We start from the raw sequence: 11,070 nt of genomic DNA, 5'->3' as shown, positions 1-11,070 counted from the left end.
AGCACATCGGCGTAGAATAACTTTTGGTAGCTAATGACCAGATCTATCCAAATATGTGCTACAATTGAAGATCCATTGGAAACTGTCCGAGTTATAAGCATCCAAAGTGGCAAAATGAGGAATTTTTTTGGAAAAGTTGAGAAAATGTTAAGTCTTTGTACCTCGAATAACTTTTTCCACAGACAACTTAGCACATCGGCGTAGAATAACTTTTGGTAGCTAATGACCAGATCTATCCAAATATGTGCTACAGTTGAAGATCCATTGGAAACTGACCGAGTTATAAGCATCCAAAGTGGCAAAATGAGGAATTTTTTTAGAAAAATTGAGAAAATGTTAAGTCTTTGTACCTCAAATAACTTTTTCCACAGACAACTTAGCACATCGGCGTAGAATAACTTTTGGTAGCTAATGACCAGATCTATCCAAATATGTGCTACAATTGAAGATCCATTGGAAACTGTCCGAGTTATAAGCATCCAAAGTGGCAAAATGAGGAATTTTTTGGAAAAGTTGAGAAAATGTTAAGTCTTTGTACCTCGAATAACTTTTTCCACAGACAACTTAGCACATCGGCGTAGAATAACTTTTGGTAGCTAATGACCAGATCTATCCAAATATGTGCTACAATTGAAGATCCATTGGAAACTGACCGAGTTATAAGCATCCAAAGTGGCAAAATGAGGAATTTTTTTGGAAAAGTTGAGAAAATGTTAAGTCTTTGTACCTCGAATAACTTTTTCCACAGACAACTTAGCACATCGGCGTAGAATAACTTTTGGTAGCTAATGACCAGATCTATCCAAATATGTGCTACAATTGAAGATCCATTGGAAACTGACCGAGTTATAAGCATCCAAAGTGGCAAAATGAGGAATTTTTTTTGGAAAAGTTGAGAAAATGTTAAGTCTTTGTACCTCGAATAACTTTTTCCACAGACAACTTAGCACATCGGCGTAGAATAACTTTTGGTAGCTAATGACCAGATCTATCCAAATATGTGCTACAATTGAAGATCCATTGGAAACTGACCGAGTTATAAGCATCCAAAGTGGCAAAATGAGGAATTTTTTGGAAAAGTTGAGAAAATGTTAAGTCTTTGTACCTCGAATAACTTTTTCCACAGACAACTTAGCACATCGGCGTAGAATAACTTTTGGTAGCTAATGACCAGATCTATCCAAATATGTGCTACAATTGAAGATCCATTGGAAACTGACCGAGTTATAAGCATCCAAAGTGGCAAAATGAGGAATTTTTTTGGAAAAGTTGAGAAAATGTTAAGTCTTTGTACCTCGAATAACTTTTTCCACAGACAACTTAGCACATCGGCGTAGAATAACTTTTGGTAGCTAATGACCAGATCTATCCAAATATGTGCTACAATTGAAGATCCATTGGAAACTGACCGAGTTATAAGGATCCAAATTCGCAAAATGAGGAATTTTTTGGAAAAGTTGAGAAAATGTTAAGTCTTTGTACCTCAAATAACTTTTTCCACAGACAACTTAGCACATCGGCGTAGAATAACTTTTGGTAGCTAATGACCAGATCTATTCAAATATGTGCTACAATTGAAGATCCATTGGAAACTGACCGAGTTATAAGCATCCAAAGTGGCAAAATGAGGAATTTTTTTGGAAAAGTTGAGAAAATGTTAAGTCTTTGTACCTCGAATAACTTTTTCCACAGACAACTTAGCACATCGGCGTAGAATAACTTTTGGTAGCTAATGACCAGATCTATCCAAATATGTGCTACAATTGAAGATCCATTGGAAACTGACCGAGTTATAAGCATCCAAAGTGGCAAAATGAGGAATTTTTTTGGAAAAGTTGAGAAAATGTTAAGTCTTTGTACCTCGAATAACTTTTTCCACAGACAACTTAGCACATCGGCGTAGAATAACTTTTGGTAGCTAATGACCAGATCTATCCAAATATGTGCTACAATTGAAGATCCATTGGAAACTGACCGAGTTATAAGGATCCAAAGTGGCAAAATGGGTAAAATTTTACGGGGCAAAGCCAAGGGTAATTTTTTTTATCCCTCTAATAACTTCTAGCACAGACATTGAATCGCTTTGTGATGTATGGATGAAATGTAGCAAACAGTTGGAACTACCCATAAAATCTTAAAGATTGACGATCCAATGTATAGAACCGGAGTAATGTGCGATACTTGGTGAAAAATCGAGTGAAAAATTAGCTATAAACTGTTTTTGGCCCATAACTCGAATACTAGACATCGGAAGGGGGGGTCGTAGAACGATTTTTTGTTGCCCTATCGATTCCCTATCGAACGAGCAAAAGTTGTTTTTTTGACCAAAAAGTACCCCCACTCTAGTAAAATTGGCCTGATTTTACTAGTCCCCGGTACCCGTACAGGCAAAATGAGCAAAATGCTCAAGTATGAATGGTTTTTGGCCCATAACTCGAATACTAGACGTCGCAGGGGGGTGTCATGGAACAATTTTTGGTAGCCCTTGAAATTATCTATCGAATGACATATACTTGATTTTTGGCCAAAAAGTTCCCTAGACTAGTAAAAATCGCATCATTTTACTAGAGTCGGGTACCCTGGACGAAAAACCGCTATAGTTGCGGTTTTTGGCTAATAACTCGAATACTAGACGTCGCAGGGGGGTGTCGTGGAACAATTTTTGGTAGCCCTTGAAATTATCTATCGAATGACATATACTTGATTTTTGGCCAAAAAGTTCCCTAGACTAGTAAAAATCGCATCATTTTACTAGAGTCGGGTACCCTGGACGAAAAACCGCTATAATTGCGGTTTTTGGCTAATAACTCGAATACTAGACGTCGGAGGGGGGTGTCGTGGAACAATTTTTGGTAGCCCTTGAAATTATCTATCGAATGACATATACTTGATTTTTGGCCAAAAAGTTCCCTAGACTAGTAAAAATCGCATCATTTTACTAGAGTCGGGTACCCTGGACGAAAAACCGCTTAAGTTGCGGTTTTTGGCTAATAACTCGAATACTAGACGTCGCAGGGGGGTGTCGTGGAACAATTTTTGGTAGCCCTTGAAATTATCTATCGAATGACATATACTTGATTTTTGGCCAAAAAGTTCCCTAGACTAGTAAAAATCGCATCATTTTACTAGAGTCGGGTACCCTGGACGAAAAACCGCTTAAGTTGCGGTTTTTGGCTAATAACTCGAATACTAGACGTCGCAGGGGGGTGTCGTGGAACAATTTTTGGTAGCCCTTGAAATTATCTATCGATTGACATATACTTGATTTTTTGGCCAAAAAGTTCCCTAGACTAGTAAAAATCGCATCATTTTACTAGAGTCGGGTACCCTGGACGAAAAACCGCTATAGTTGCGGTTTTTGGCTAATAACTCGAATACTAGGCGTCGGAGGGGGGTGCCGTAGAACAATTTTTGGTAGCCCTTGAAATTATCTATCGAATGACATATACTTGATTTTTTGACCAAAAAGTTCCTAGACTAGTAAAAATCGCATCATTTTACTAGAGTCGGGTACCCTGTACGAAAAACCGCTATAATTGCGGTTTTTGGCCAATAACTCGAATACTAGACGTCGGAGGGGGGTGCCGTAGAACAATTTTTTGTAGCCCTTGAAATTACCTTTCGAATGATATATAGTGGTTTTTTGGTCAAAAAGTGACCCCGAGACTAGTAACCCTCCATACACAAAACCGCCTAAAAAGTTTTGGTTTTGCAAAATTTTGAAAAGTGCGTCAAAAAAATTTTTTCAAAAAGTACCAAATCGTGATCAGAACTCACTATAGACCATAAAAAGTGAAATCCGATGGTCATTTGCAACACTTGGTCAATCGAGAAAAATTTCACTTTTTTACTAGAGTCGGGTACCCTGAACGAAAAATCGCTCAAGTAATGGTTTTTGGCCAATAACTCGAATACTAGACGTCGGAAGGGGGTGTCGTAGAACAATTTTTTGTAGCCCTTGAAATTACCTTTCGAATGATATATAGTGGTTTTTTGGTCAAACAGTGACCCCGAGACTAGTAACCCTCCATACACAAAACCGCCTACAAAAACTTTGTTTTGAAAAATTTTGAAAAGTTCAAAAAAATTTTTTTTTCAAAAACTACTAAAACGTGATAAGAACTTACTATAGACCATAAAAAGTGATATCCGATGATAATTTGCAAAAGTTGGTAACTAGTAAAAAATTTCACTTTTTTACTAGAGTCGGTGCAACGAGAAAAAAAAAGTCCGTGATGGAGAAAAATGGCACGTTTTCCACGCCTGTACGCTTTCGTTTACTATATAGGGGGTAGGTGAGCCAGAAGCATGAATTTGACTGAGTACGTATCTTTATGAATTGGGCCCTTCTAAATCGATTGAGACTACCCCCAGGACGATCGGACGACTGCTTCTGGCTCAAAATGTGGTTTTTAGATTTTGATCGTCAATTATGAGAGAAAAAATCGATTAGAAGTAAAGATACGAAATGCTTGGTCTAAGTTGGGAAACGACTTCGGATATTTGTTGGACGTTGTCGTAGAAGGTCCGAGGACCAAGGAAAAGTGATTTCCAAGTGGATTTATGCACTATTAGTCGATGGTAAGATGTGAAATTAGTAGAACTTACCATACAGTTTGCGAAGTTGAAGCAATCGGTTGGTGAATATGGTACTGTCTGTCCAATTTGGTGGTTCGGAATGAGTGAAACGATGTTGATGATGGATAGACGTTCCGATTGCCCCCGATCGGGGAACATATAGTGGTCTTTAAGGTCCAAGTACCTATGTTTTGGTAAGCAGAACTGAGAGTTAAAGGATGAAAGTCGGCCATTCCTAATATCATCCTATCGGTGGTTCGCGAGTTGTTTGAGGACCGGAGCAGCTCGCGATGAAACGGTCCTAGGGTATTGGTTATCCATCCAAGGAAGAGTAAATGCGATCCTAGATGTGTGTCGTTGGCCGTTCTACCGGTATCGCCTATCGATGAGATATCGACGGGCATGCCTTACTCGAAAGTTGAATTCTAGGATCGATGGTCAAACAGACCTATGAGCGATAAACCAAACTGAACACGTATTGATGTCGGCTTTTCCTATCATTTGATGCCGCAGGTTGTTTAGGGACCGGAGCAACTTGCGGCCGAGACGGTCCCCGGGGGTTTCTTTCTCCAAGGAGTGGAAACTATTAAGCAAGAGTTGTAGCAAGATACGATCCTCTGATGTGTCGTTGGCCGTTCATGCGGTATCGCCTGTCGATGAGATATCGATGGGCATGCCTTACTCTACCGACCTTCTAATTGAGAGTATTAATCAGGGATCGATGGTCAAACAAGACCAATGAGCGATAAACCAAACTGAACACGTATTGATGTCGGCTTTTCCTATCATTTGATGCCGCAGGTTGTTTAGGGACCGGAGCAGCTTGCGGCCGAGACGGTCCCCGGGGGTTTCTTTCTCCAAGGAGAAGAAACGATTAAGCAAAAGTTGTAGCAAGATACGATCCTCTGATGTGTCGTTGGCCGTTCAAGCGGTATCGCCTGTCGATGAGATATCGATGGGCATGCCTTACTCTCCCGACTGGATTACTGAGAGTTTAATCAGGGATCGATGGTCAAACAGACCAATGAGCGATAAACCAAACTGAACACATATTGATGTCGGCATTTCCTATCATTTGTCGCAGGTTGTTTAGGGACCGGAGCAGCTTGCGACCGAGACGGTCCCCGGGGGTTTCTTTCTCTAAGGAGTGGAAACGATTAAGCAAAAGTCGTAGCAATAATCGATCACCTGATGTGTCGTTGGCCGTTCTTGCGGTATCGCCTGTCGATGAGATATCGATGGGCATGCCTTACTCTCCTGACTGTTTAATTGAGAGTTATAATCAGGGATCGATGGTCAAAAAGACCTATGAGCGATAAACCAAACTGAACACGTATTGATGTCGGCATTTCCTATCATTTGTCGCAGGTTGTTTGGGGACCGGAGCAGCTTGCGACCGAGACGGTCCCTTCCCGAAAGATGGTGAACCGAGTCGTCTGGCGTAAAAACCGGACGACTCGAAAGGGCTTGACCCTTTCAAGTGAGCGATAATCACATTCTACGCTCAGTTCGACAGCTGCAAGGCAATCACTCGCTATGTTCAGAGCTAATACATGCAACATGCCGGCATTGTTTCCACCGACGCATGGATTCAAGACTGGTGCACTTATTAGTTAAACCGTTCGCCTCCGGGTGTTTCGAGTTCAAGTCTGGATGAGGATTGATCTTGCTGGTAATAGCTTGAGCCCCTGAATAAGGGGTCGAAGCGTACATCTTGAGACCATGTACAACATATTACCAAATCGGCACCATGGGTTCGGGTGCAAGTGATGTAACCGTGAAAGATGTTGAGCAGCCCAACATCGGTTTACACACGCATAATAGGAAGGCAGCGCTGTCGACTGGTCAGTCGTGTAAGAAGTGTGCATTATCGATCTCCAATATATGAGCTCAGTATGACAGCCCAATTGGTAATCCTCGGGACCTCCAGAAAGGAAGCTGGATGAGGATTACCAAATCGAAAGTTGATAAGTGTAGTGGTACCACTTAGTCAACTTGTATCCCGAAAGATGGTGAACCGAGTCGTCTGGCGTAAAAACCGGACGACTCGAAAGGGCTTGACCCTTTCAAGTGAGCGATAATCACGCTCTACGCTCAGTTCGACAGCTGCAAGGCAATCACTCGCTAAGTTCAGAGCTAATACATGCAACACGCCGGCATTGTTTCCACCGACGCATGGATTCAAGACTGGTGCACTTATTAGTTAAACCGTTCGCCTCCGGGTGTTTCGAGTTCAAGTCTGGATGAGGATTGATCTTGCTGGTAATAGCTTGAGCCCCTGAATAAGGGGTCGAAGCGTACATCTTGAGACCATGTACAACATATTACCAAATCGGCACCATGGGTTCGGGTGCAAGTGATGTAACCGTGAAAGATGTTGAGCAGCCCAACATCGGTTTACACACGCATAATAGGAAGGCAGCGCTGTCGACTGGTCAGTCGTGTAAGAAGTGTGCATTATCGATCACAAATATATTGGTGATCTGTAGGTTGCGCATACACCATGCCCGGTGTAAAGTGCCGTGGTCCCCCCCGGGGGGCTGCATCAAACCGTTCGCCACGCGAACTACCCAATGGAACGAACTCGATGCATTTAATAAGAAGAAGAGATGATAATGAAACACGGTCGATTTAAGAGTTGAAAACGTTGAAATGCCTATAAGCAAGTCTTAAGTTGGTGGTGACCGTTGCGCCCCAACAAATTGGTGCCTTACCCTACACCAAAGAGCCATTCAACATGGTTCAAGTGAGCGATAATCACGCTCTACGCTCAGTATGACAGCTGCAAGGCAATCACTCGCTAAGTTCAGAGCTAATACATGCAACACGCCGGCATTGTTTCCACCGACGCATGGATTCAAGACTGGTGCACTTATTAGTTAAACCGTTCGCCTCCGGGTGTTTCGAGTTCAAGTCTGGATGAGGATTGTTCTTGCTGGTAATAGCTTGAGCCCCTGAATAAGGGGCCGAAGCGTACATCTTGAGAGTAAATGTACAACATATTACCAAATCGGCACCGTGGGTTCTGGTGCAAGTGATGTAACCATGAAAGATGTTGAGCAGCCCAACATCGGTTTACACACGCATAAGGGGTTTATTGTTATCTGTAGGTTGCGCATACACCATACCCGGTGTAAAGTGCCGTGGTCCCCCAGGGGGCTGCATCAAAACGTTCGCCATGCGAACTACCCAATGGAACGAACTCGATGTATTGAAAGAGATGAACAATTAATAGCGAGAATAGGGGCCCGGAAGCAATTCCGCGGCCCTACGGTCGATTCAAGAGTTGAAACGTTGTACAATCGTGGATAGCACCTAGTGCTAATATGGTGAGAGATAATGTGTGAGGAAATTTAGTTTCCTAAAGTTTAGTTAGTGGTTTCCGTTGTGCCCTAACAAACTTAAAGTTGGTGGTGACCGTTACACCCCAACAAATTGGTGCCTTACCCAACACCAAAGAGCCATTCCATATGGTTCTAGAGAGAGAGAGTTGTGTGGAAATTTATTTCCCACTAAGCGAGTGTGTGTCTGTAGTGGAACGAATTCTGGTTGATCCTACCAGTAATATACGCTTGTCTCAAAGGTTAAGCCATGCATGTCTAAGTACAAACATAAATGAATGTGAAACCGCATAAGGCTCAGTATAACAGCTATAATTCACAAGATCATCCTACCACTAGTTACTTGGATAACTGTGGAAAATCCAGAGCTAATACATGCAACATGCCGGGACTGTTGCCCTCGCGGGTAGCTGAACTGGTGCACTTATTAGTTAAACCAATCGCCTCCGGGCGGCTTGAGTTGAAGTCTGGATAAGGACGCAGATCGTATGGTCGCTTGTCGACTGACGACAGATCTTTCAAATGTCTGCCCTATCAACTATTGATGGTAGTGTAGAGGACTACCATGGTTGCGACGGGTAACGGGGAATCAGGGTTCGATTCCGGAGAGGGAGCCTGAGAAATGGCTACCACATCCAAGGAAGGCAGCAGGCGCGTAAATTACCCAATCCCAGTACGGGGAGGTAGTGACGAGAAATAACAATATGGACCTCTCTAACGATGGTCCATAATTGGAATGAGTTGAGTATAAATCCTTCAACAAGGATCAAGTGGAGGGCAAGTCTGGTGCCAGCAGCCGCGGTAATTCCAGCTCCACTAGCGTATATTAAAGTTGTTGCGGTTAAAACGTTCGAAGTTGATTGCCCGTCCAGACACGTGACCGCCACGGGCGCCCGGTTACACGCCGGGGCCGTTCGTGCGCGCGCTCACGGCTGCGACTCACAATGGTGTACTTGGGCGTTACTCTGTGAACGAGTACCGTGCTACCGGTTAACTCCGGCACGGGCTCCTCATGGTGCTCAAGATACTCACATTTACCTTGAACAAATTAGAGTGCTCAAAGCAGGCTAAGACAAAGCGTCCGGCCCCCCCGTGGGGTTGGCGTTGGCCGAGAATAATCTTGCATGGAATAATGGAATATGACCTCGGTTTATACGATTTCGTTGGTTTGTCAGAAACCTAGAGGTAATGATTAACAGAAGTAGTTGGGGGCATTGGTATTACGGCGCGAGAGGTGAAATTCGTAGACCGTCGTAGGACCAACTGAAGCGAAAGCGTTTGCCATGGATGCTTTCTTTAATCAAGAACGAAAGTTAGAGGATCGAAGGCGATTAGATACCGCCCTAGTTCTAACCGTAAACGATGCCAATTAGCAATTGGGAGACGCTACCCCTATTCGGTGCTCTCAGTCGCTTCCGGGAAACCAAAATCGGGTTCCGGGGGAAGTATGGTTGCAAAGTTGAAACTTAAAGGAATTGACGGAAGGGCACCACAAGAAGTGGAGCTTGCGGCTTAATTTGACTCAACACGGGAAAATTTACCAGGTCCAAACTTATCGAGGTAAGACAGATTGATAGCTCTTTCTCAAATTTAAGGGTAGTGGTGCATGGCCGTTCTTAGTTCGTGGAATGATTTGTCTGGTTAATTCCGATAACGAACGTGACTCAAACATGCTAACTAGAACGCTGTCAGCAGTGCGCCTCCGGGCGCACCTGACGTTACAGCCGGGCGGCGCCTTCACGGGCGGTCGTCGGCTACGTTTGCCCTGCTTAGCGGGACAACTTGTGTTTAGCAAGCTGAGAATGAGCGATAACAGGTCCGTGATGCCCTTAGATGTTCTGGGCTGCACGCGTGCTACAATGTGGGTCGCAGCGTGTTCTCGCCAATAGGCGCCCCCATTCCGAGAGGAACGGGAAATCACTAAAATGCCCATCTAGTCGGGATTGGGGACTGCAACGGTCCCCATGAACCTGGAATTTCTAGTAAGCACTAGTCATTAGCTAGTGCTGATTACGTCCCTGCCCTTTGTACACACCGCCCGTCGCTACTACCGATGGATTATTTAGTGAGGTTTCTGGAGGCTTACCTTCCGCGGTTCCTTCGTGAGCTGCAGCTGGCATGGCTGAAGTTGACCGAACTTGATGATTTAGAGGAAGTAAAAGTCGTAACAAGGTTTCCGTAGGTGAACCTGCGGAAGGATCATTACTGATGTTCGTCCGCGAGTGACCAACCATGGGCTGCCTTCGGTGTAGCTCGGTCGCTCGCTTGCTATGTGTCAGAATTTGTTGAAAGCCAACTCGTTCGTTGTACACTTTGATGGGTGACCATCACTGTGTCCCCGTGCCGAGCTAGATCTCCCCTAGCCGTAAGGCACTTGAACGCCCCTTCGACGACGAGTTGCATGTGTGTGGTATGTGTCAGAATCTGGTGAAGCTTTCTGCATGTGATGTGCCTTGTGTGGATCCGTGGCCATTGCATTGTGTCTGGTGCTTAGATACCCAGACACTTAGAACGCTTGCGCGGAAAGCAAACTCGATCGTTGTACACTTTGATGGGTGACCATCACTGTGTCTCCGTGCCGTGCTAGATCCCCCCTAGCCGTAAGGCACTTTGAACGCCCCTTCGACGACGAGTTACAAGAGTGTGGTATGTGTCAGAATCTGGTGAAGCTTTCTGCATGTGATGTGCCTTGTGTGGATCCGTGGCCATTGCATTGTGTCTGGTGTGTAGGTACCCAGACACTTAGAACGCTTGCGCGGAAAGCAAACTCGATCGTTGTACACTTTGATGGGCAACCATCACTGTGTCTCCGTGCCGTGCTAGATCTCCCCTAGCCGTAAGGCACTTTGAACGCCCCTTCGACGACGAGTTACAAGAGTGTGGTATGTGTCATAATCTGGTGAAGCTTTCTGCATGTGATGTGCCTTGTGTGGATCCGTGGCCATTGCATTGTGTCTGGTGTGTAGGTACCCAGACACTTAAGCAAACTCGATCGTTGTACACTGTGATGGGCGAGCATCACTGTGTCTCCGTGCCGTGTAAGAGCTCCCCTGGCCATCAGGCACTTGAAAGGTCCTTCGACGACGAGTTACAATAGTGGTGTGTTAGATACGTCAGGTGATGGTATCTACTGTTGTGCAATACGTATCCG

This window comes from Anopheles funestus (assembly GCF_943734845.2).
Source record: "Anopheles funestus chromosome X unlocalized genomic scaffold, idAnoFuneDA-416_04 X_unloc_26, whole genome shotgun sequence".
NCBI classification, from domain to species: domain Eukaryota; kingdom Metazoa; phylum Arthropoda; class Insecta; order Diptera; family Culicidae; genus Anopheles; species Anopheles funestus.
Note: the sequence above shows the minus strand (reverse complement) of the source record.